Genomic DNA, 26,967 nt, shown 5'->3' on the forward strand with positions numbered 1-26,967 from the left:
TTTTGACAAATAAAATATGCAGAATTTTAAATTATGTGCAGATTTTTTAATTTTTTGGTGCAGAATTCACTCAGGATTATATGATGTACAGCTATGCCAGCTTCCTTATCTTGCATCATCAGTAGGGCTTTGGACCTAAACCTTCAATGTTGCCGTACAGCAGGGGTTCTCACACTGGGGGTCGGGACACCTTGGGGGGGTCACGAGGTTATTACATGGGGCATCACGAGCTGTCAGCTTCCACCACAAACCCTGCTTTGCCTCCAGCATCTATAATGATGTTAAATATATGAAAAAGTGTTTTTAATGTATAAGGGTGGGGGGGGTCACACTCAGAGGTTTGCTATGTGAAAGGAGTTACTAGTACAAAAGTTTGAGAACTACAGCCATACAGCATGAGCTACATTAGTTGGGAACAAGAGAAGGCTGTTATGCCAGAGCTGGGGATGGGCAACTGGGGCTATAGGCTGGATCTGGGGGTGGGAAATGCAGCTCTCTCTCTCCCGCCCATTCCTGGAGGTAAGGGCACTTCTGCACCATGTGGTGATGGGGACAGCATGTGCTGCGGCTAAGGCTGCTTTGGTGTGGTGTAGGCCCAGCTCATTAAACTGTTTGTTTGTGTTCAGTTGTTATTTTAGCATGCTGTCAGCTTTCCTGATTAACGCATTTGACAGAAGGGAAATGGTGAGTTAACACTTATCTCTCACCAAAAACTTCATATGTGGTGGCGGTGCTTCACTTGAATCAGTTTTGGCTTCTTTGTTTTTCGCTTGAGGTTTGTTTTTTCTTCTTTTGCACGAATGAGCCAACCATCCATTGTAATAAGAGCAAAAGCAAAACCGCGATTGTGGCGTATGCTTATAATTAAATGTGCACACTGCATTGTAACAAACAGATTAATGTACAGATGGCAACGACTTTGTATAATGCTGTGCAATCTTAGAAATCTGTCAAAATGCACAGCGCCAGCTGAGGACCTGGTATGTCTGGAGGAATCCACTTTGCTGGTTATTTATTGCTGTGGGTAAAATGTGCATGGTAAGTTTTTTTCCCTAAAGCTTCTCACACCCTGCCCCCCCCCCCCAACATTCTGTTCCTCCCAGTTTGAGAACCTCTGCTCTAGACCATGGAGCCCACCCTGCTGACTATCAAAGGCATCTTGCAAAGACTGGTAGTGTGAGAGCTGCTTGAAAAAAGTGTGAGGTAACCTAGATATAGGGTTGCTATAAGCTCCTTGTGTAACTTTGAAAAGGTCATTAATTATGAGTACTGGTGGTGTGTTGCTTAAGAAACAGTCAGTTAGGCAGAGGTGACTTGCTTTAGGAACTAAAGCTAACGCAAGTCCAGTGCCGCACAGTGTGCAAGCTTACTCTGTGGAAAATATTTCAATACCTTTTCACTCTTATTTTTCTTGTACTTTGAATTTAACACTTCTGACCCATAATTGCAGAATAGACTCTCTCTCATGACTTACAATAGAGGCAGAGTGTATATGATATCTGGGGGAGGGGAGGAGTGTGTGTGCATATATGCATGTACTCCTGAAGATGGATTTTTGTAACAAAATGACCTGTACTTTAATATTGGCTAGGAATAATTTAGGGTGGGATTTTCCAAGCTCTGATTTGGGAGCACAAATCCCATTGAAAATACCCTGCTCTAGTGCATAGCTTACCCAGCAGGTTGTGGCAACACAGGGCACAGTCAAGACAAATGTTGAAACAGTTAATTTTTTCCACTTTACTTTTAGGGTAGGAGAAATGTTGTTTACATCAAATTGTGTGATGTGCCTGCTTCACTCAATAAAAATAATGTACATGGATTAGATTAAAAAACTACTATTGTAATTTATGGCTGCTCTAATAAATTAGGAGATTTGAAATGTTTTAAACTTTTCTTCATTTAATGTTTTTAACTTAGGACTACCAGCCAACTTCATCCAAATACGTCATTACCGGCAGCATCTTCTTTCTACGTACACAAAGGGTCAGATACCATTCTTTTTTGCTGCATGTAGTTCTCTTCATTTTTCAGCTTTACGCTTAACCAGTAATGTAGGACAGCCAAATGCCTGGGTTCAGATGCCTGCTCTGGATGGGGTTTAGAATTTACTATGCTTTGCCTACTTAGTATGGCCAGGAGTAGCCCTTAACTTTCACTTTTACATAGGAGTGTTTGGAACTAATGCACAATTATCTCTGGAACGCCAACAGATATGCCTTTGTATATAAATGTATAAAAAGGATCAAAAAACTTTATAAATGTTGTGTTCTATATAATGATTAAAAGATAACCAATTCATGCGTTTACATGAATTGTTCACCTTTCTTTTAAATTTATACTGCACTGAATTAGGGTACATCCAGGAGGAACTTCCTGTTCCTACATTTTATACCTCAAGCTAGGATTGAAAGAAAAACTCTGTCAAACTGGTCATCCTACCAAATTCCATATAGGACTCTTAATCATTTAAATGTTTGCTAAGTTAAATTAACCATCTCATATAATTTAGAAGTTGACAGAGCAGCTTACCATGGAGGGTGGGGTAGAGGCGTTGCCCAAAATAGGGCAATTACAGAAGGAGCTGTTTTGTTTTGGAAAAGAGTTACATCAGTATATGTAACACGAGAACTGCCAATCTGAAGGAATTAGTGAAGTTCTATGTTTATTATTGTTATAATGCAAGTGATTCTTGCACACTGAATTATTATGAGCCATATTGCTACTTGTAGAGATTGGGTCAGGGTCAAGAGGATTAGCCTGATAATTTGGTGGAGAATGAAGAAGTCTGCTGATTGCCATCTTACTTCTTTCTCCACTCTGGCTAAAGATCCCTAACAGCAAAAGTCACTTGCAGAAATGTTAATTCAGATAATGGATGTTAGGATTTATCCTGGATTTGTACTCGTGTAATGGAAAACAGCATTTGACTCAATTCAGGTAGAGTAAGACCTTCCCCTGCCCCTCCCTTTAACTGTAGGTTCATAACCAACAAAGCACTACAACTGCATCCTTTCAAAAAAAAAAGAGGAGACGCTCACTGGGGCAAAGGACTCTTTATGCGTGGCATCTAGCACAACTGAACTTCAATCCTGATTGTGGTTTCAAGACACAACAGTAATACAAATAAGATTAATAATATATACTTAGTTGGTTTGAGACTTCCAGATATCTCTAGGTTACCATTTCTGAGTACATTAGATGAAAAGCAAAAATTTATTCAAACTGTTTCTTTCTGGTACTGGTTCTTATAAAGAGTGATTTCTTTGGTACAAACTCATCCCAAGAGTAATCATAATTCCTAATGGTCTTCTGTGACTGCACAATCCCAATTGGCAGAAGGAGTTGTGGCAAGTGTAGAACCTGAAAATACTTCCAATGTATTTTTTTTCTGAAGTTGACTAAACTTAAAGTTAACTTTGTACTGTAAGCTAACCCCTTTCAGTTGAATCCTATGAGAGCTTCAGAGTGACTACATTAAAGTATGTTTGATTACCACAAATATCATTTCTCTTAGCAGATTGTACCTGGTACTAAGAGATGTAGGTGACTGTGCGGGTCATTACTATTTACAAAAAAATTGAACTATTGATATAAAATAGGGAAGGTACAGTAAAATAAAGGGTATTAAAAGTTAGGTAACATGTAGATTATAAAAACATTTATAGCTCATGCGTAATGTTTTAGCTGACAAATTCCCCTTTGTCTCTTGTATTACTCTTATCATATTTTATAATTTGCCTGAAAACAGAACGTTTGAGCGAATCTTTTCCTGTTAATTGTTCCTCAGCTAAAGCCATTTTATTTAAACTTTTTAAATTCCTAGATTAACGGTTGGAATATATACAAAAACGGAAAATGACAATCAATATATTTGAACACATCCCTATGACTGAATGTTACAACACATTTAATTGGATAATACTTAGACTTTTATCTGGTCATTATCACTAACAAAGTGAATGGCAGAGTCTAAGATCCCTCAGAGGGAATTGTTCAGCACCCCAACTGTTTGTTTTTTTTTAAATACCAAATGGTCTCAGTTTGATCAGCTGCCACAGTGTGAATGGTAGGAGAGTGACTCTTTCAAAGGGCCCGCAACCGTTAAGCTTTATGCATCAAAACTACACCCTAAATTCTACTTTGAAACTAACTAGCAGCTGGAGCAGTGTGTGGTGCACTGATGTGATGTCTGCATGACTTGTTAGTAGTAAGTGGGCATTTGCTTCCTGTATCAGAACATTTCTGACTGATCTTAATCCGCATCCCCACATACTGTATTGCATTAGTCCAGGGGTTCTAAAACTGGAGGTTGTGATCCCTAAGGGGGTCACAAGGTTATTACTTGGGGGGGTGTTACGAGCTGTCAGCCTCCATCCCAAACCCTGCTTCGCCTCCAGCATTTATAATAGTATTAAATATTTTAAAATGTGGTTTTAATTTATAAGGGGGGGTCACACTCATAGGCTTGCTGTGTGAAAGGGGTCACCAATACAAAAGTTTGAGAGACCCTGCATTAGTCTGATCTTCAGGTGAGAAAGATCTGGATGACAGCAGCAAGGTTTGTATCTGAAAGGAGCAGTTGTATCCTCCTTTCCAAGTGTTGATACTAAAATGTGTCTTGGCAACAGCTTTTACCCGAACACCTAGAAGCAGTTATTCTTTTAACTAGACTTCTAGGTTATGAAGCTGAGTAACTAATGGTGGGTGGATGAACACACTACTTCAGTCAAGTGGATTGAGATAATCTCTGCTAATTCTTTTGGTTGCTTCCTCTAACCTTTGGGCATTATCTCAGTCTTCTCTGGACTGAGCTGTAACCAGCCTTGTCACACACTAATCTCATTCAGACACTAGGTTCTGACAGATGAGCTGGACATAAAAGCTGGGTATTGTCAATAGACCGAGGTTATTGTACCCCATGCCTCCTTCCTGGTTTTCTTAAGGACATAGTATAAATGTTTAATATGAAGGGTGATAACATGCTATTTGTGAAAGCTCTGAGTCCAGTGGTCCCCAGATTTTTCAGGTTGTGCCTCCCTTACCCCTGTTCATGTCCCCACCCCGAGCCAGGGCCAGGTTGCAGCTCTGGGGAGGGGGAGGCGGACAGGGTAACAGGCAGTGCTGGGAGTGGAACCCTGGCTGCAGGCCGGGAGCCAGGGCCCCAAGTGCAGGGCTAGGAGTGGGACTGGGTGACGCTCCCGCTCTGCGCCTCTTGGGGTTTGGCCTGGGCCCCAGATGTACCCCCCAAATGGTCCTCTGTGTCCCCCAGGAGGGTGCATCCCACCATTTGGGGGCCTCTGCCTTAGAGATATGAACAACTGTCCATCATCTTGAGATCTCTCAGACAAAAATGTTCAAAGCTGCTTTGCTAGTCCAGGCTATGGACTGCAGATATGTTGCCATTATCTTATGCTAACCAGCATTTGACAAATCTGAAAATACCATGGATGCTTGAGATCATTAACCAATGCAATTAATGCAGTTTTTTACCAAACCCAGGCCTGAACTCAGATTTAATTGATATCAAGGAAATCTTGAGTATTCCAGATATTTGTTTCTATCTTAAGTACTTATATGTCCCCTGTTACCACAGTATCAGCCCACCTTAATCTTTTTTAATATCTTTTGTGGCAAATTGCCAGTACAATTATGATGGGTCCTGCACTTCCTCTTCTGGGACGGGGGGAGGTTTCAGGGCACAGTTTCCTGCCCCTGAACTAGTGTATTTACTGTCCCACTAGTAACCCAGAGAAGGGTAGTGGAGAGGGAGGGACCCAGGCCTGCCCTTTACTCCGGGTCCCAGCCCAGGGGCCCTAGGGATAGTGGTAAACCACTTGAACTAGTGCTTCCTTCCCCTGGGCTACTTCCCTCTCCTGCTCTTCAGCTTGTGGGGCTTCCTGTGCACACATGCACACACGCTCTCCCTCTCCCCCCCTGCCGTCTCTTTACCTAGAGTCTTGGTCTTCTAGCCGGCCACAGCACTTCTCCAAGTCCAAACCACTCTACTCCAACTCCTTCCCCTGGCTGATTGAAGCAGGGGTTTTTTATCAGGTGACTAGCTTCAAATGCTCGAATTGGCTTCAGGTGCTTTTAATTAATCTCTACAGGGAATAAGGCTTCTCCTCATCCTGAGACTTACATATCTCTCCTATATTGCTCCCCTACTGCCTTCTGCCCATGCTGTATCACACTTTTTAATTGATTTTCATAAAGAAACAAACAATGAAAAATACAAAATGGTAAATTACGTACAGCTTGGATATGTTTCCAAATACTGCATACTTCACTGGATCTCCAAGAGAATTAGTAAATTGTAAAAGACCACACAGTACAAAACTAGACAATACTACAGAGATATAATAGTTAGGGTGGGGATAACAGTAATACAGTAGGAGAAGATCTATATGAATAGGAAGAGGAGGGGAACCTGGGCAGAGGGAGGGGAAAAGAGGAGGGATTAGGTGAATTGAGGTCTGGCATTTTTTGATCCTTCTCAAGCTTTTTTTATCCAAATGTGTCTAGAAGTGGTCTCCAAATTTCTTTGAATTCATATAATTGCTGTCCAGTGGCAGAGCATATTATGTAATATTAAAAAGTCTTCTGTGGATCTCAGGTAGTGCTTGATACAACAAAAGATTTTATATAGGATGCCTCAGAGGTTGTACAAGATAAAGGCATCCTCTGCTTGTTGGCATTGTAAGAAAGAAAAAAAAGACCCCTGATGCATATGCTATGAGACTGTCCAACAGTCAGGCAGCTGTGGAAAGAGATGGACACAGGAATTAAAATGGTGCTCTTTTTTAGAAGCCAAATCTCAGCTGAAAATTATATGTAGGTTATTTACCTGCTAAGAGGGGTTTAACTCTGCCACAAAGACTTTTTGGTTTGTTGACAGCATCAATGATCACCAAGTTCATGAGTTGACAAATATGGAAGAGTAGACTTATGCCCAGAGTACAGTAGAGGTATTTGGGCCTGTCTGAGTTAGCAGTTAAAGAAAGAATACAAACATAAGAAGGCTATACTGGGCCAGACCAAAGGTCCATCTAGCCCAGTATCCTGTCTTCCCACAGTGGCCAATGCCCAGTGCCCCAGAGGGAATGAACAGAACAGGTAATTATCAAGTGATCCATCCCCTGTTGCTCATTCCAGCTTCTGGCAGAGGTTAGGGATACCATCCCTTCCCTCTTGGCTAATAGCCATTGATTGACTGATTCTCCATGAATTTATCTTGTTCTTTTTTGAACTCTGTTATAGTCTTGGTCTTCACAACATCCTTTGGCAAAGAGTTCCACAGGTTGACTCTGCATTGTGTGAAGAAATACTTTCTTTTGCTTGTTTTAAACCTGCTGCCTATTAATTTCATTGAGTGACCACTAGTTCTTGTGTTATGAGGAGTAAATAATGCTTCCTTATTTACTTTCTCCACACCAGTCATGATTTTATAGACCTCTATCATATCCCCCTGGGTTGTCTTTTTTCTAAGATGAAAAGTTCCAGTCTTATTAATCCTCCTCATACAGAAGCTGTTCCATACCCATAATCATTTTTGTTGCCCTTTTCTGAACCTTTTCCAGTTCCAATATATCTTTTTTGAGATATGTCAACCACACCTTCACAGAGTATTCAAGATGTGGGTGTACCGTGGATTTATATAGAGGCAATATGATATTTTCTGTCTTATTTTCTATCCCTTTCTTCATGATGCCCAACATTCTGTTTGCTTTTTTAACTGCCGCTGCACATTGAGTGGATGTTTTCAGAGAACTATCCATAATGATTCCAAGATCTTTTTCCTGAGTGGTAACAACTAATTTAGACCCCATCATTTTATATGTATAGTTGGCATTATGTTTTCCAATGTGCATTACTTTGCATTATCAACATGGAATTTCATCTGCCTTTTTGTTGCCCAGCCATCCATAATCTCATAATATTACCTCAGAATCTTCAATGTTTTCAGTCTCACAACATGCCAGTGAGGTAGTGGAGGCATTGTTTCCTAGTGCACAGAGCACTGATCTGGTGCTCAGGAGTCCTAGGTTCTATTCCTGCCTCAGTCACTGGCATGCTGGGTGAACATGGGCAAGTCATTTCACTGCTGTCTGCCTGAGTTTTCCCATCTGAAAATGGGGATAATGATATTTTCTTTCTTTGTAAAGCACTTTGATAACTACTGATGAAAAGTGCTACATAAGAGCAAGGTATTTTGTATTACAATTTCCAGTGCTGGGGGAGGCAGCCTGATATGACGGAGCAGATAGAGGTCTGGAATGTGGAAGACCTGTGCTCTATTCCAGGCTCTGCCCTCGATCTCCTAGGTGACCTTGGGAAGGACATTTAACCTCTCTATGCCTGTGTTGGGCAGGTAGGCTCATCAGCCATGGCAGGCAGTCTACTTAGGAGAGGGGAAACTCTGATTTCAAACCAGGCGCATCAGATCTGGCGAGCTGTAAAAGTAGTGCCAATTGCAAATGCTCTGTGAGTCTACACTGCTAACCCTGCTAACAAGGCAAAGGAAGGACTATTTCCAGTACTCTTTCATCACAACTTCACTTTTCAAAAAGGGGAGTTTTGAAGGGAGATTGATTGGGTCAAGAACTGCACTTTTATTTTAGCAGAGATCTAATATGTTCTTCATTAAAATAAGGGGGAACTCTGTGCTCCTGAAAGGAGGAACCACCACAACTGGTCCCCTCTCCGGACCTCCATATTCCTAGCTTCTGCTGATGGTCCATCCCCTTAACAACCCCAAGGTGTTCATCAAAGGGAACTAGCTGCTGTAGCGACCAGAGTGGTGACTTCGAGAATGGGCTGCAAAAGGTGACTTAATAATATACCCATTCTTAAATTAGAACTGTGCAACCCCATCCTCAAAAATATATATATTGGGTGTCATTGTTTCCAGACCAACCAAGAGAGAATATAGGAGAGGAAATGGCCAGGTGGGGAATAAATAGCAAGAACAGATCAGTTTGTACAGAAAGATCCATTTTACACGCAAACATCCTTAGTGATAGTGGAGGACAGAGAAATGGAAAAACATATGACATATTATTTACTTGTGTTAACACAATAGTTAAGCTTGAGAAAGCATTTGCATCCAAAATCTCATTCCACGTCCCTCACCACCAACTGTAATCCTTTCAGGCTGAATTTTTCTACATTTGGTCTTAGTTCTGTTAAGTTTGATGAAAACATAGGTGTGTATGTAACATTTTCTAAACATTATGTCAACATTATGTTACCAAATCATGAAAACAATGCATACATGGAAAAGGTGGAAGTGTAGTTCCTGAAGGAACCTTAACTTTGAGGTCCCTGGCTTTAGTGGGTTTGACATCGCAGTCATAACTGTATTTTCATTTTTTTTGTATTAAGTAACTTTAGTCACAGTTCTCCATAAGGCATCAGCCCCTTTTTTCACAAGTGAGAATGTTACTGGCCATCTTCGTTTGAGTCAGTCCCCAAACAAGTTTTAGAAACTTTACCCATGTGAAAAGTTCTATTTCTGAGTTTTTAATGCATGTGCTTATTATTTTCAACTACACAAAAATGATGCAAATCAAGCACCCAAATTGGACAATTCAAAGGTTAGTTTCTAATGCAGCATTAATTCAGCCTCTGTATATTTTCCGGTAAACATTAACAGGAGTATTACAATTTATATTTAGCAAAGCAATCCTGAATGGAAAGTACTATGTGAGTACCTTGTAGACAAACCACTTTAACTTTTAAAAATGTCTTGATTCTTGCATACCTGATTTCATGTTTCCACATTTAATTAAACTATGAAAGAAAAAACGGGCGTGTTGGGCCTCTGAAAGCAAGGGTTCACTGACAAAGTTTGCAGATCCTGTGGCTTCTGCACAAGAAGCCAGTTTCTTTCAAGGATGCTGAGTGAGCTCTCCCACCATAGTCATTCTCTTGTTGGCCTTCCTGACTGCATCTGTACAGAACAGACTCTCACCCTAAGAGGTGCAGATGCAGAGCTGAAGTCAATGCATTGATTTCTACACCTATTTGTCAATGGTAAATCCACAGGATCTTGGAAGGGGGCATGTTGCAGATAGCAAATCAAATATTCTAAATCTTGTGACGCCCTGACCACGTGGAAAAGCTGTTATGTGTCTACTTCTGCAGTATTTGGGGCTTTATGCCCACCTTTGCCCCCTTCAACCTTACCCATGAAAAGGGAGCATCTGGGCCTTGTGATGAGGTAGGGAAATGACTCCAGTTTTTCTGGGTTGTTGTTTTTCTGGATTATTGGGGTTTTGTGATGGTGAAATAGAAATATTTTTAAATAAGGGGTTTTTTTTTGTTTTAGTTGTTTCTTTGTCTAAATCTTCTAGCATAATCTGCAGCTGCAGAAGTTCAGAACACTAATGGCCATGAGCATGAATACTGCTGAACCAACTATTCCTTTAAAACAAACAAACAAAACCTGTCTGCCAAGTCAACTCTCCTCTATTGTTGAGTGCTCTGTTCTTGTAAGAAGCTTACAAATCCACATCTAGGCTCTTCCTACACTTTCTTGGCTATGCTGCATCAGTATGAAAGAGGAAGAAGACTCTCTGTGGAAAGAAGCAACTAAGATCCCCAGCTGCAGTCTTCTCTGTGCAGGGTAGCACTGGTCTGCACACATAGGGCCCCCTTCATTTTGGGGCTCGGTATGGACACAGGGATTCATCTGCACAGAACAACTAGCCAGATAGGAGCCTAACACATTACTATGGAACCAGCATTGCCCAGTCCTTGCTGTCTTAGGCACGTAGCTAAAAATCTAAGAATACTGAAATGTAGTAATTTTATTAACACGATGTGTGACCTGGTCAGTTAGGTGAAGTTATTGTATATTGGGTTAAGGCTTCCTGTATGAATGTATAGTTCTAGCTTCATAGGGACCCGTGGGAAGAGGAAACAGGAAAACAACACAATAGGTATAGATAAGCAACCTTTTAGCAAACATTTGGGGGACAATTGGGCAATGACATATTTCCAGCGCCCGAGGCTGAAGTCACACAGCTCTGTATATATATGTTCTGCCACTGCTGGGAATTAACAGATCAAAGCGCTTATAAACAGTTAAAAAGCCCTTCTCAGGAGAGAAGTGGGAGGTCAATGGCCAGGAGCTGCCCAGGGAGAGAGGTGTATATAATAACTTCATTCTCCTACAGTATGCTGATGACCTGGCCCTTTTGGCTGACATCAAAGAGGAATTGGTAAATATGGTATCAGACTGTTTGAAGGTAAACACAAAGAAAACTGAAGTTACGCAAGTAGAGAAGGTGGAAGAAGAACTATTTGAAATTTCAGGAGAGAAGCTGAATCAGAAGAACAGATCTGTGTATTTGGGAATACACTTAGTGCTGCTGGAGAGAGAACTGAAAAGAAGAGCCCAGTTTGCATGGATGGCAGTGAACAAGATAGCAGAAGTACTGTGGGACTGGCAATTAAGACACAAACGGAAAGGAAAGGTGTATGCTGTGACAAAGTCAGTCCTGACAGATATAAGAGAGCAGTGGAGGGCAGATATATCAGCCCAAGAACGGTGAAGGCCCTGTTCCCTATGAGCTGAACACCTCCCTATGAGTTGTTCACTGGAGACACCTGAGGCCAGATAAGGGCTGCCAGTGACCTTTAAAAACCCTTCTTCTGTTGAGAGAGAGGGAGAAGGGGAGAGAGGCTGCAGTAGGGATAGTGACAGCAGGAAGGAATGGCTGCCATTGGGTGGAAGGCTCTCCCCTCCCTAAAGGGAAACAAACTAAGTTTCTGCTTGGGGAAGAACTGGCAATTAGGAGGTAGTGTAGTAGGGTAATGCCTTGGAGAGGGGGCAGGGAAAAGTGTTTCTGTTGTGAGTTTGGGTTTTTGCTTTGTTTTGTTTTGCTTAAGGGAATTTCTTGGGCTTACCCTGAGGCCCACCATTTAAATAGGAAAAAATTAAACCAGATTGAAGAGAAAAATCCTCTGGAGTCAGTCTAATTTACTCCAGGCCCTTAGGGAGAAACACTGAGGCTAATGAGGCAAAGAAGGTACCCTGCCACAATGCTGAGTGTGTTTGTCCCTGCTTATACTATGGCTTAGAAATGGTGGGTCATACAGAGATGGAAGAAAAGAAGATACAGGAAGTAGAAAATAATATACTAAACAGAATGGCTGGCAAGTGGAGGATAGACAGAGTGTACATGGAAGAAATTAGAGGGAAGATAAACTTGGTAGTCTCAATGATAGTTAGGCAGCAGAGCATATGTTTGAAGTGGGATAGACGTGATAAGAATGGGAGAACAACAACCAGGAAAGAAAGCATGGCAGGAAGAGGACAGCAAAAAGGGATGTGGAAGACAGAGGATTGGTGGACAGACTCTGTCAAGAGAAGTTTGTAGAGAAAAGGACTACAACTCCAAGATCTATGAACCCATGCCATGGACTAGAAGGAGTGGTAAAGAATTGTAGACACCTCCAACCCCGTGTAAATGGGAAAAGGAATCAAGATGTGAAGTGAAGTGATCTTTGTCTTCCTAAGCAATGTATAAATGAATGACCTTTAACAAAAATGTCTTTGGAAACAGAGAGGGGAAAGTGAATTACACTGAGTGCCTCCTGACTTTCAGTTCTGTCATGCAAATACATACTTATGTATCTGTACTGAAATACTTCAGGCTGTATTGTTCTATTGATTTTTAACTGGAACACTTCACTAGGAATGGTCCCCTATTAATAGATGGCACTATATATTAATAAATTAATATATAAATGACTAAATATATTGTAACTTTCATGACTACTTATCCAATATTCAGCCCTCTTGATTCTCTTACAGTATTCAGTCTTTAAATAAATGTGTTAGAAATATACATACATTGAATTGGGACTTGTTACATTTATTGTGTTTGTGTTTGGTGTTTCATTACTCTTCTTGCCCTGCAGAAATCTAGCTCAATTTTCAAAGCAGTGTGTGCAGAGTGTACAACTGGTTATGTACCAAATTGCCTTTTCCTTTTCATTAACTATCTTTTGGTTAGGGCGGTAGAGAAGCTCGTCGGTTTTAAGAAAGAATGGTTTCTGAAGTTAGTATCAATGCCACTGCTAACAGATGCTTATGATGAAAGAATTCAAAGCTTCTTAAGGAGATGAATAGTACTGTCTGTACATTTAATGTAAAGGGTTAGAAGCCTCTTTTAACCACTGAGATTTAAAGTGATAAAAATCCAGTGTATCTGTTCCACTACTCAATTCCCTAAGATATATATTTGTGTGTGTGCTAACCTATGTAAAAGACATCTTTTGTCACTCAGGAAGGCATGTTTGAAGTCAGAACTCTTCAACACATACCACACATGCTAATGATAGTGTGTGTGTGTGTGTGTGTGTGTGTTTTCATGCTTTTTGTGTGTATATAATAAGATCTTCTATACTTTCCACAGTGTGCATCCGATGAAGTGAGCTGTAGCTCACGAAAGCTTATGCTCAAATAAATTGGTTAGTCGCTAAGGTGCCACAAGTACTCCTTTTCTTTTTGTTTTTTTAAGGTTAGCTTCAGAGCATATAAGCAAATGATGCTATCATAAAGCTATTTTAAAAGTACAATGTTTATTCCAAGAAAAGTTAAACTCTAAATGGGTTGCAGTAATACATATCTAAAAGCAGTAAGCTCTATTACATATTTTTTAATTATGGGATGTAATAGTGTTTTAGTTAACACAGATGTTCCTAATGCCATCATATGTCTGTCATATTTTTTGTAATAGTCACATAACTGTTTAAGGCCATATAATTAAAGGGATTTTCTGCTAGTAAAATGGGTGGTTTTAATCTTGTCATGTATTTAACTAGGGCTGTACAGATCGGGATCATCCCCAGAGTCAATGCACAAACACACATGACTAATGTTGACTTCAGTGAGACAACAGAGGCAAGTAAAATACATGCATTTGCAGGATTCACCCCGTAGTAGTTATTGTGTTTTATATGTTTAAGTTTTAATTTGTATTTAGTGTCAGTAACAAAGATTTAAGTGATATTAAAGATACATAGCTAAGTGTAGCGGAAGTCAGTGGATACAAGGATAAGATAATTGGGTAAGCAGGCTAGTCAGTAATTATGCTCAGAAGGTTAGGATAATTGATAGCTGCAGTAAATGGCTGAAGTTAGAATAACTTTTGATTTCTTTGTTCTTCATTTTTGTTGTTGTTTTAGTGGATTTTTTTTACATCTAGAATTAGTTATTGGTGGAAACAAGACAATATTTGTTAATGCTGTTACACTCCTGGCAATTAGTGTTAAAGGACAATGAGAGAAAACACAACTATATTTTGTTGTTCACTGGTCAAAGCGGAGGAGGGTTATATTACAAGTTTTAGGACAGTGGAAGATTTTAAATTAGGATACCTATTAAATGGACACCATTAAGTAGTTCAGGCTCAACTTAGGTTTATATAATTGGCTAAACAATGCAGAAGCAGCAATACATGCAAAATAAAAATGAAACTTGACTGCTATGAGTCACTCAAATGGATTTCTGGCAAGTGGAGCTATGTTTTATTCTTCTTTAGAGCTGTTTGGTTGTTAGTAACTATCTAAATGATAGTAAAGAAATGCAAGTTGTTGCCTGATCTATCCCTTATGTATTCATTCCCAGTTAGCATTCTGTAGTTTTGGCAGGGTTCTGCCTTGTGACCAGATCCAGAAATATTAATGTTATTATGAAGACCCTGGTGTGCACAAAGGAGGTCATTACATTTAGGAAAAGCATTCTGCCCTTGTCATATTTTTATTACCACCGTTAGCAAAATCAGACACTCCAACCCAGCAAAGTAGACATATAATTTATAATGGTCAAAACATCCCATGTCTAAGCATCCATATACTCTCACCCTCCTTTGCAGAATAACCCGAAGTGTTAGTTATCATCCTCACCATCATCATCACCACCACCAGTGGTCGTCATCCTGGCATCTCCCAAGACACATAGGCCGGGATACAACTTTTATAATATGTTATACTGACTCCCACTATGCCTAATGCATATTCAGGAGGGGTTTCATCCCTTTTCCTTATCTGAATTTCCTCTCCCTAATAAGGTTGGGATGCCCTTCTCCTATAAAAAGAAAAGGAGTACTTGTGGCACCTTAGAGACTAACCAATTTATTTGAGCATAAGCTTTCGTGAGCTACAGCTCACTTCATCGGATGCATACTGTGGAAAGTGTAGAAGATCTTTTTATATACACACAAAGCATGAAAAAATACCTCCTCCCACCCCACTCTCCTGCTGGTAATAGCTTATCTAAAGAGATCACTCTCCTTACAATGTGTATGATAATCAAGTTGCGCCATTTCCAGCACAAAAGAGGCTCAGCCGGAGCCTGAACCCCAACATAGTGCACCAGCGGAAAGCGGTTCACAGTCAACGGAAACAGCCCCAGCCCCTACATCGCTTCCAGAGGGACCAAACATAGGTCCACAATCCAATGAGGAACTGATGTCTCCAGCATCAAGGGAACAGTTCCAGACCGAACAGGAAGCAGAGGAAAGCCTCCAGAGAGCTTGGACAGCGGCACGGAGCAACCCACCGCCTCTCAACTCTTCTAATTGATCCAGGTTTGTTGTAGAAAGAGGACTTTTATACAAGGAAACTCTTTCTGGTGGACACCAGGAAGACTGGCATCCTCAGAGTCAGTTCGTAGTTCCAACTAAATACCGGGCCAAGCTCTTGAGCTTAGCCCACGATCACCCTAGTGGCCATGCTGGTGTGAACAGGACCAAAGACCGTTTGGGGGGGTCATTCCACTGGGAGGGAATGGGCAAGGATGTTTCTACCTATGTCTGGTCTTGTGAAGTATGCCAAAGAGTGGGAAAACCCCAAGACCAGGTCAAAGCCCCTCTCCAGCCACTCCCCATCATTGAAGTTCCATTTCAGCGAGTAGCTGTGGATATTCTGGGTCCTTTTCCGAAAAAGACACCCAGAGGAAAGCAGTACATACTGACTTTCATGGATTTTGCCACCCGATGGCCAGAAGCAGTAGCTCTAAGCAACACCAGGGCTAAAAGTGTGTGCCAGGCACTAGCAGACATTTTTGCCAGGGTAGGTTGGCCCTCCGACATCCTCACAGATGCAGGGACTAATTTACTGGCAGGAACTATGGAAAACCTTTGGGAAGCTAATGGGGTAAGTCACTTGGTTGCCACTCCTTACCACCATCAAACAAATGGCATGGTGGAGAAGTTTAATGGAACTTTGGGGGCCATGATACGTAAATTCGTAAATGAGCACTCCAATGATTGGGACCTAGTGTTGCAACAGTTGCTCTTTGCCTACAGAGCTGTACCACATCCCAGTTTAGGGTTTTCCCCATTTGAACTTGTATATGGCCTTGAGGTTAAGGGGCCATTGCAGTTGGTGAAGCAGCAATGGGAGGGATTTACACCTTCTCCAGAAACTAACATTCTGGACTTTGTAACCAACCTACAAAACACCCTCCGAACCTCTTTAGCCCTTGCTAAAGAAAACTTACAGGATGCTCAAAAAGAGCAAAAAGCCTGGTATGATAAACATGCCAGAGAGCGTTCCTTCAAAGTAGGAGACCAGGTCATGGTCTTAAAGGCGCTCCAGGCCCATAAAATGGAAGCATCGTGGGAAGGGCCATTCACGGTCCAGGAGCGCCTGGGAGCTGTTAATTATCTCATAGCATTCCCCACCTCCAACCGAAAGCCTAAGGTGTACCATAACCGCATTTGCTCCAACCCCTCAGACAGAGACAAACACCTACAAGATCTCTATCAAGCATTCTTACAACTACAATACCCACCTGCGGAAGTGAAGAAACAGATTGATAGAGCCAGAAGAGTTCCCAGAAGTCACCTACTACAGGACAGGCCTAACAAAGAAAATAACAGAACGCCACTAGCCGTCACCTTCAGCCCCCAACTAAAACCCCTCCAATGCATTATTAAGGATCTACAACCTATCCTGAAGGATGACCCAACACTCTCACAAATCTTGGGAGACAGGCCAGTCCTTGCCTACAGACAGCCCCCTAACCTGATGCAAATACTCACCAGCAACCACATACCACACAACAGAACCACTAACCCAGGAACCTATCCTTGCAACAAAGCCCGTTGCCAACTGTGCCCACATATCTATTCAGGGGACACCATCACAGGGCCTAATAACATCAGCCACACTATCAGAGGCTCGTTCACCTGCACATCCACCAATGTGATATATGCCATCATGTGCCAGCAATGCCCCTCTGCCATGTACATTGGTCAAACTGGACAGTCTCTACGTAAAAGAATAAATGGACACAAATCAGATGTCAAGAATTATAACATTCATAAACCAGTCGGAGAACACTTCAATCTGTCTGGTCACGCGATTACAGACATGAAAGTTGCTATATTACAACAAAAAAACTTCAAATCCAGACTCCAGCGAGAAACTGTTGAATTGGAATTCATTTGCAAATTGGATACAATTAACTTAGGCTTGAATAGAGACTGGGAGTAGCTAAGTCATTATGCAAGGTAACCTATTTCCTCTTGTTTCCCCCCCCCCCAAACGTTCTTGTTAAACCCTGGATTTGTGCTGGAAATGGCCCACCTTGATTATCATACACATTGTAAGGAGAGTGGTCACTTTAGATAAGCTATTACCAGCAGGAGAGTGGGTTTGTGTAGCACTCATGCGGGGTTCATGCACTTGGCAACATTCAGGGCTCACCCGGAGTGTTGTGTAGGAGCAGTGCACACACGGCTCCTCTCAAGGGCATGAACCTTGAAATCTCGCCCAAATGACATGAACCGTGGAAAGCCTCCCAAAACTGGGCTCAAGGCCCAAAAGCAAAAAATGCGGTAAATAAAAATTAATAAATAAAAATATTATACAAAGCCAGTGTATTCCTTTTATCTGTTGGAGTATGTAATGCGCAGGGGGAAAAAGAAATAAAGGAGAGGGTGGAAAAGCTGACAGGCGGACCAGCCTGTCGGCAGACCAGCGTGCTTGCTTGCTTAAAGCTTGTCCTGTCTTGTATTTAAACCGCAACAGGTTTGTGGGTGGGGGGATCGGGGGTGAGAAAACCTGGATTTGTGCTGGAAATGGTCCAACTTGATTATCATACACATTGTAAGGAGAGTGATCACTTTAGATAAGCTATTACCAGCAGGAGAGTGGGGTGGGAGGAGGTATTTTTTCATGCTTTGTGTGTATATAAAAAGATCTTCTACACTTTCCACAGTATGCATCCGATGAAGTGAGCTGTAGCTCACGAAAGCTTATGCTCAAATAAATTGGTTAGTCTCTAAGGTGCCACAAGTACTCCTTTTCTTTTTGCGAATACAGACTAACAAGGCTGATACTCTGAAACCTTCTCCTATAGGTTACTAGGCCTTTTATCTCAAGTTTATTCACATATATATCAATTAGTTACCCTGGTATGCTTGTGATTAGACATCTGCTGAAGTTCCTAACTTAATATATCTAAAGCTGATATCATCTGGCATCTTGTGGTTCACGTGTCAGCATTTTAGTCATGCTTGTTTATTACAGTATTCTATGTTTGATATCTTTTTATATCTAGGGTTACTCCTGGTTAGCTGCTTATGCTAAGGCTTTTGGGGCCTTAGGCCTTGATTAGTTTTGCTAAGCTATTGTCTTACATGCCTTGAGGCTTGTAGGCTAATTGTGTTATTGCCTTAACTTATACCCATACCTTTGCCTAGCGAATACGTATACCTGTAGGCTACAATGTGATTATCAGTTGGTTCAATATGCAGTTATTACTGTAGTACAGTGAGCTCAGCACCGCAGATGCAGAAGAAGGCATGGTCTGCAAATGAAGGCTCTTACAACATAAATCAGAAAAATAAAAAATATTTAGTGAAAAACTTGAATTTATTTTCACATCTGCCCCTTTTTACCCTCTCCCCCTTTAATCTTTACCTATTTATAAAATCTCAGTCAACTATTAGGATATATTCTGCTCCTTGCTCTGCTTTCCTAGCCCTGGGCTACACTAGGAGTTGAGGTCGAATTTAGCAGCGCTCAATCAATTTAACCCTGCACCCATCCACACGACAAAGCCCTTTTTTTTTACTTAAAGGGCTCTTAAAATCCATTTCCTTACTCCACTCCCGGCAAGGGGATTAGCACTGAAATTGGCCTTGCTGGGTCGAATTTGGGGTACTGTGGACAAAATTAGATGGTATTGGTCTCAGTGAGCTATCCCAGAGTGCTCCATTGTGACCGCTCTGGGCAGCACTCTCAACACAGATGCACTGGCCAGGTAGACAGGAAAAGGCCCGCAAACTTTTGAATTTCAATTTCCTGTTTGGCCAGCATGGCAAGCTGCAAGTGACCATGCAGAGCTCATCAGCAGAGGTGACCATGCAGAGCTCATCAGCAGAGGTGACCATAATGGAGTCCCAGAATCGCAAAAGAGCTCCAGCATGGACCGAACGGGAGGTACGGGATCTGATCGCTATATGGGGAGAGGAATCCATGCTGTCAGAACTCCGTTCCTGTTTTCAAAATTCCAAAACATTTGTCAAAATCTCCCAGGGCATGAAGGACAGAGGCCATAACAGGGACCCGAAGCAGTGCCGCGTGAAACTTAAGGAGCGGAGGCAAGCCTACCAGAAAACCAGAGAGGCGAACGGCCGCTCCGGGTCAGAGCCCAAAACATGCCGCTTCTCTGATGAGCTGCATGCCATTTTAGGGGGTTCAGCCACCACTACCCCAGCCATGTTGTTTGACTCCTTCAATGGAGATGGAGGCAACATGGAACCAGGTTTTGGGGATGAGGAAGATGATGATGATGAGGTTGTAGATAGCTCACAGCAAGCAAGCGGAGAAACTGGTTTTCCCGACAGCCAAGAACTGTTTCTCACGCTGGACCTGGAGCCAGTACCCCCCCGAACCCACCCAAGGCTGCCTCCCGGACCCGCCAGGCGGAGAAGGTACCTCTGGTGAGTGTACCTTTTAAAATACTATACATGGTTTAAAAGCAAGCATGTTTAATGGTTCATTTGCCCAGGCAATCGCGTCTCTCCTGGATGTACTCCCAAAGCCTTTGCAAAAGGTTTCTGGGGAGGGCAGCCTTATTCCATCCACCATGGAAGGACACGTTACCACTCCAGGCCAGTAGCATGTACTCAGGAATCATTGTAGAACAAAGCATTGCAGTGTATGTTTGCTGGCATTCAAACAACATCTGTTCTTTATCTCTCTGTGTTATCCTCAGGAGAGTGATGTCATTCATGGTCACCTGGTTGAAATAGGGTGCTTTTCTTAAGGGGACATTCAGAGGTGCCCGTTCCTGCTGGGCTGTTTGCCTGTGGCTGAACAGATATGTTCCCCTCTGTTAGCCACGGGGAGGGGGGAAGGGGAAGGGGCTAGCCACGCGCTGGGGGGAGGCAAAATGCGACCTTGGAACGAAAGCACATGTGCTATGTATGTAATGTTAACAGCAAGGTTTACCGTGAAAGAGTGTACCCATTGTTCTAGAAAATGTGTCTTTTTAAATACCACTATCCCTTTTTTTTTCTCCACCAGCTGCATGTGTTTCAAGGATCACAGGATCTTCTCCTTCCCAGAGGTTAGCGAAGATCAGAAGGCGAAAAAAACGCACTCGCGATGAAATGTTCTCTGAGCTCATGCTGTCCTCCCACACTGACAGAGCACAGACGAATGCTTGGAGGCAGACAATGTCAGAGTGCAGGAAAGCACAAAATGACCGGGAGGAGAGGTGGCTGGCTGAAGAGAGTAAGTGGCAGGCTGAAGAGAGGGCTGAACCTGAAAGATGGCGGCAGCATGATGAGAGGAGGCAGGACTCAATGCGGAGCCTGCTGGAGGAGCAAACCAATATGCTCCAGCATATGGTTGAGCTGCAGGAAAGGCAGCAGGAGCACAGACCGCCGCTACAGCCCCTGTGTAACCAACCAACCACCCTCCTCCCCAGGTTCCATAGCTTCCTCACCCAGTCGCCCAAGAACGAGGTGGGGGGGCCTCCAGCCACGCAGCCACTCCACCCCAGAGGATTGCCCAAGCAATAGAAGGCTGGGATTCAATAAGTTTTAAAGTTTTAAACTTTTAAAGTGCTGTGTGGCCTTGTCCTTCCCTCCTCCACCACCCCGCCTGGTGCTTCTCTCCTCCACCACCCCTCCTGGGCTACCTTGGTAGTTATCCCCCTATTTGTGTGATGAATTAATAAAGAATGCATGAATGTGAAGCAACAATGACTTTATTGCCTCTGCAAGTGGTGATCGAAGGGAGGAGGGGAGGATGGTTAGCTTACAGGGAAGTAGAGTGAACCAAGGGGCGGAGGGGTTTCATCAAGGAAAAACAAACAGATCTTTCACACCGTAGCCTAGCCAGTCATGAAACTGGTTTTCAAAGCTTGTTTGATGCGCACCACGCCCTCCTGTGCTCTTCTAACCACCCTGGTGTCTGGCTGTGCGTAACCAGCAGCCAGGCGATTTGCCTCAACCTCCCACCCCGCCATAAACATCTCCCCCTTACTCTCACAGATATTGTGGAGCGCACAGCAAGCAGTAATAACAATGGGAATATTGGTTTTGCTGAGGTCTAACTGAGTCAGTAAACTGCACCAGCGTGCTTTTAAATGTCCAAATGCACATTCTACCACCATTCTGCACTTGCTCAGCCTGTAGTTGAACAGCTCCTGACTAGTGTCCAGGCTGCCTGTGTACGGCTTCATGAGCCATGGCATTAAGGGGTAGGCTGGGTCCCCAAGGATAACTATAGGCATTTCAACATCCCCAACGGTTATTTTCTGGTCTGGGAATAAAGTCCCTTCCTGCAGCTTTTGAAACAGACCAGAGTTCCTGAAGATGCGAGCATCATGTACCTTTCCCGGCCATCCCACGTTGATGTTGGTGAAACGTCCCTTGTGATCCACGAGTGCTTGCAGCACTATTGAAAAGTACCCCTTGCAGTTTATGTACTCGCCGGCTTGGTACTCCTGTGCCAAGATAGGGATATGGGTTCCGTCTATGGCCCCATCACAGTTAGGGAATCCCATTGCAGCAAAGCCATCCACTATGACCTGCACATTTCCCAGAGTCACTACCCTTGATATCAGCAGATCTTTGATTGCGTTGGCTACTTGCATCACAGCAGCCCCCACAGTAGATTTGCCCACTCCAAATTGATTCCCAACTGACCGGTAGCTGTCTGGCGTTGCAAGCTTCCACAGGGTTATTGCTACTCGCTTCTCAACTGTGAGGGCTGCTCTCATCTTGGTATTATTGCGCTTCAGGACAGGGGAAAGCAAGTCACAAAGTTCCATGAAAGTGCCCTTACGCATGCAAAAGTTTCGCAGCCACTGGGAATCGTCCCAGACCTGCAACACTATGCGGTCCCACCAGTCCGTGCTTGTTTCCTGGGCCCAGAATCGGCGTTCCACCGCATGAACCTGCCCCATTAGCACCATGATGCCCACATTGCCAGGGCCCGTGCTTTGAGAGAAGTCTGTGTCCATGTCCTCATCACTCTCGTCACCGCGCTGACATCACCTACTCGCCCAGTTTCACTTTGCCAGGTTCTGGTGCTGCATATACTGCTGGATAATGCGTGTGGTGTTTAATGTGCTCCTAATTGCCAAAGTGATCTGAGCGGGTTCCATGCTTGCTGTGGTATGGTGTCTGCACAGAAAAAAGGCTCAGAACGATTGTCTGCCGTTTCCCTGACGGAGGGAGGGGTGACTGACGACATGGCTTACAGGATTGGCTTACAGGGAATTAAAATCAACAAAGGGGGTGGCTTTGCGAGAAACTGAATGGGCCCCTCAAGGATAGAACTCAAAACTGGGTTTAGCAGGCCGTTGATTTCACAGAGGGAGGGAGGAGAAAATGAATACAAAACAAATCTGGTCTATTTCTTGTTTTGAGCCACTTCATCTATCTTTAGATGGGGGGGATAAACATGGGGAAATAGTTTTACTTTGTGTAATGACCCATCCACTCCCAGTCTCTATTCAAGCCTAAGTTAATTGTATCCAGTTTGCAAATTAATTCCAATTCAAGAGTCTCTCATTGGAGTCTGTTTTTGAAGTTTTTTTGTTGAAGTATTGCCACTTTTAGGTCTGTAATCGAGTGACCAGAGATTGAAATGTTCTCCAACTGGTTTTTGAATGTTATAATTCTTGACTTCTGATTTGTGTCCATTTATTCTTTTACGTAGAGACTGTCCAGTTTGACCAATGTACATGGCAGAGGGGCATTGCTGGCACATGATGGCATATATCACATTGGTAGATGTGCTGGTGAATGAGCCTCTGATGGTGTGGCTGATGTGATTAGGCCCTATGATGGTGTCCCCTGAATAGATATGTGGACACAGTTGGCAACGGGCTTTGAATAGAGACTGGGAGTGGATGGGTCATTACACAAAGTAAAACTATTTCCCCATGTTTATCCCCACCCCTCACCCCCTACTGTTCCTCAGACGTTCTTGTCAACTGCTGGAAATGGCCCATCTTGATTATCACTACAAAAGGTTCCCCCCCCGCCCCCGCTCTCCTGCTGGTAATAGCTCACCTTAAGTGATCACTCTGGTTACAGTGTGTATGGTAACACTCATTGTTTCATGTTCTCTATGTATATAAATCTCCCCACTGTATTTTCCACTGAATGCATCCGATGAAGTGAGCTGTAGCTCACGAAAGCTTATGCTCAAATAAATTTGTTAGTCTCTAAGGTGCCACAAGTACTCCTTTTCTTTTTGCGGATACACATGAACACGGCTGCTACTCTCAAAATAGTCTGATGAAAGTTTGTCAGTATTTGCTTTCAGTTGTTCCAATAAAAGGTGTCACTCAGACATTTCTGCTATATTTTATCTTAAAAGATAAGGAATACACTGTTCAATACCTATCCTCATTTTGTAACTATTTCCATGTTGCATTTCTCAGTAGCTCATTGCTGCTTATGCCCTAAAATTACACTCTGAATCACACCACGTGTGTACAGTATTTCTAAAATATGACCTAAAATGAAGTGTTGTGCAAGAGATTTCTTAAAATTGCTGAAGTGCACAATAATTTCCCTTTCTAAACAATCATCAATGTCAACTTTAGAGACATAGAAGCCAAAATGAGGCTCTGCAGCAGTAAGCCTGGAAAGAGCTATTAAAACATCTAGTGACTATTTTACAGTTTTTAGGGGGAAGTAAAAAAACTGAGAAATTCTGTGACCATAGAGCCCGTCAGTGCCTACTGGCAAAGGGTTCAATGTAATGTAACAGCACTTCCTATCAAGCCTGACAAACTCACTGTACCTAACGCTTTGGTATGATGATACCTATCTATAAAGAATGTCATATAAGATATCAGATGAAAGCTGGTGACACACTGCTCATTAATGTCACTGTGAAATGTATATATTAATACTATGTAAGGAATTAAGGATACTTTATACTTTAAAGTCTGTAACCAAACAAAGGGAGAAACAGGTTTTCTTCCAGAGAAGAGGGAGGATAGTTATCTCCCTATCTCTAATGTAAATTGAGCACGGTGATGCCAGGGATAATGGACAGTTCATTTGCATAGGAGGTAAACACGAGGACCAAATGAACATGAGGATGTGAATCAGCATGGGAAGACACTGGGGGCTGAACCTCAAGGGTTCATACTGATACTGGTGTCAAACACAATAAACTTTGGGGAATATAAGGAGAAGCAAAAAGACATTTTGGTTATCCATCACTGAGGAAACAAAGAATGCTCTTTGCATTCCATGAACCGTGAATCCCTAACAGTATGGAGTGGGTGACTCTGAAAGGTTGCTTTAGGTAATAAACTTATCTTAGTCAAGGATTGTGGCCTGTGGAGTTAAGTTTTAATCACTAGGAAGCATGATTATACTTTTGTTTTATTTGTAACCATTTTTTGTTTCCATTATCTCTGCTTAGTGTCACTTAAATCTCTGTTCTTTTTTAATACATTGATTCTTGTTTTATTATAAATTCATCTCAGTAACGTGTGCATCTCCAAATGAGCCACCAGACTGGGGTGTTTAGAGACAGTGTCTCTTCAGAGACACTGGTCTTGCTAATTTCTGTGAAAGTCCAGTGATGGGCTGGATGCTGCAGGGAGATGCTTCTGGAGAGTTAGGGAACTGAAGTATGCCAAGGGTTAACCTGCAAGACAAATTTAGGACTGGCAGAATAGAGTTGTTTGGCTGGCTAACAGACTGGGGAGGCAGGGAGCTGTCACACAGTTTAGCACCAACAAATCCCTCTTTTGCTAAGTCTGAAGTGTAACAGGGTGACTTACAGTTCTGACTTACAGTTCAAGCCCCAAGCCAGTATTGCATAGATGGAGGTAAAAAAAAATATTGAGAAATTCCCCATGCTAAAGGGGAATGTAACCATTTCACTGAGGAGATGTGAAATGGTCACACATAGCCTCAACCCAGCTCACACTCACCCGTGGGTTTGAGGATCCTCCACTCATGAATCTCAGCCCCCAGGCTTGAAAAAGTTCACCCTCTTCTTAGCTTCATTGTCTTCAGGGAGGCCTAGACACTTTCCCACCTTCTGCTCTTTGCTGTATGGGGATAGGTAGTCCCTTATTCACCTCTTGGATATTCGAGGAGGCATTGGCTCACACCACAGAGGCTGTGAGGGTGGGAAGGCACCCTGTATCTGGTCCACTGTTCCTCCATCCCCCCAGTTCTTAATGGATCTTCTGGGGGAGGGGAAAAATGCACTGTATCCCAGTAATGCAGGGGGAATGCTACCAGCTGGCTTTGCTAACCTGAGCCTGAGGGGAACCCCCATAATCCCAGTGCAGGAGCTAGGTAGTTACCTTGCAATCCCATGCTAGAGATTGAGGGATCTTGCCTAGCATGATCTTTGTAAGATACCTCTAGTGTTTCCGTAGCTACTGCACTAAGGCTAATGGTGCCATCTGTAAGGGATAGTTAGGAGAACCAGCAGTGGGAGCAGGAGCATGTTCCTACGCTCCTGCTGCATTACTTTGTGTGAGGGGGAACATCTTTCTCCCCCTCCCCTTTGATTGGGGAATGTAGCAACCCCATATTGAGCAATCCTCTGAAATCGGTGCTGGGAAGAGCAGTCCATGGGAGGGCCCAGAAGGAAGGAACAAGAAAGACAGGCCCCTAGCTTCCTTTTCCCTGGAAGACAACTAAGGTAAGAAGGGGATCCCAGAGCTTGCTGGGAGTTGGATGGGGTTGGCAGTGAGTGATTTCCCTTGAGAGACAGAGATTGTTGAACTTGAACCTCAAAGCTGAACCTGGATGTGTTGATTTGCTTCCATCCCAAGAACCCTCCAAAAAACAGCTGCTGTAGCATTCACACAAGTTCTCAAAGGAATAACATTTCCAATTGTAGAATTCTTTTAACCATTACTTTTAGCTGAATACCTTTCCATCTACAAGTGAACCTTGTTCTCTCAGGTGGAACAAATGCAATATCAGCAGGTATACTACATCTACTAGAGGAGACTGATCCCCAAACAGTGTCTAAGAGCACACACTTCCACACTTCTGACTTAGTTACACAATCCCCCGCAGTGTACACCTTGAAATTGATTCTGCATATACACAACTTCAGATTACACAGACACATTCATGTTTCTACATGTCTATGCTATTTACTAATTATTAAAAATTAATTGTGTGATTAATCGCACTGATAAACAATAATAGAATATCATTTATTTAAATATTTTTGGAAATTTTCTACATTTTCAAATATATTGATTTCAATTACAACACAGAATACAAAGTGTACAGTGCTCACTTTATATTTATTTTTGATTACAGGTATTTGCAAATTGTTTTTCAATTCATCTAATACAAGTACTGTAGTATAATCTCTTTATAATGAAAGTTGAATTTACAAATGTAGATTTATGTACAAAAATACTGCATTCAAAAATAAAACAATGTAAAATTTTAGAGCCTGAAAGTCTACTCTGTC

This window comes from Natator depressus, chromosome 2 (assembly GCF_965152275.1).
Source record: "Natator depressus isolate rNatDep1 chromosome 2, rNatDep2.hap1, whole genome shotgun sequence".
NCBI lineage: Eukaryota > Metazoa > Chordata > Testudines > Cheloniidae > Natator > Natator depressus.